The sequence below is a fragment of the Canis aureus genome, chromosome 34, assembly GCF_053574225.1.
Source record: "Canis aureus isolate CA01 chromosome 34, VMU_Caureus_v.1.0, whole genome shotgun sequence".
NCBI classification, from domain to species: domain Eukaryota; kingdom Metazoa; phylum Chordata; class Mammalia; order Carnivora; family Canidae; genus Canis; species Canis aureus.
In genome coordinates, this window is record NC_135644.1 from 16,985,678 (window position 1) to 16,986,831 (window position 1,154).

Below are 1,154 nucleotides of genomic sequence, written 5' to 3' on the forward strand. Positions count from 1 at the left end.
CCACACAAGACTGGAGTACTTGGAGAGTTTCCTGACCAGATACTTATGTTTATCTCATTCAGAATGAGTACTGGAGTTTGTAAAGTATGGAGATAACTGCTTGTATTTTGCTCATGAAGAAAAGCCCTGTTTTTAGAAAGATGTTAGCAGCTAGGGGTGGAGAGTGTGTAGAAAAATGAGAAGAGCCTGCAGACCCTCACCAATCATTTCTCTCAAGGGCTTAAGAACATAGAGAAGGAGCCTAGGGATCACTGGCCAGGAGGTTTGCCTTATGCTTTCAGCACTCAGAAATTTAGTATCCTAATTTCACTTAGGATGGCTGTGGAGTTCCAGAAAGACTTTAAGAAAGCATTTTAAGTTTTAAAATCTACTAACTTTGCTTTTCTTCTTTTATTTTTTTCTTGGGAGCTCATATTTTAGGGACTTAGGGAGAATTTAGGAATTATAGATTATTAGAGTTGAATGAATCTTGGCTATTAGGCTCCTCATTTGTGAAATGAGACAGTAAAAGTACATGTTGTGTAAAAGTTGTAAGGACATTAGAAAATACATGGACAGTATTCTGAGTGAATGCTGGCTCATTTTAAAGGTTCAGTGAACATGAACTGTTATTATCATGATGGTTACAGAACTGATGGCCCTTTCTCCCTTCTCTTTTCTCTACTGACAGATTTTGGCTCAAAAATAATAAAGAACATTCTATTAACTAGAGCTGATCAACAAGGTAATCAGGATGTGGTGATCTTATCATTCTTCAGTGGTATTTGTCATACTGGGAATGTTGTTAGTGGAAACATCTCTTGAAACATACTAGGCTCCATGTCCTCTTCCAATCAAGTTGGAATGTTTGGCTACCTACAGTATTATCTTGCATCGCAGTGTGTTAGCACTGGAAGGCCCTGACCCCAGTCCAGCTAAGATCCTCTCCTTTCTCTCATTAGTATTTCCAGGGCTAGCGCTAGCCATGGTGACTGGGACAGTCCACCCCAATACCTCCCTATGGCACTTTCAACTTCAGGTCTCTGCATTGACAAAAATACAACTATAGGGAAATAGTATTTGTGAGATTCTGGTCCTCTGTCCTTTTTCCTTTTTTTTTTTTTTTTTGATCCTAAAAGCTTAAAGAATCAAAGAGTTGGTCTTGGGTCAAGACA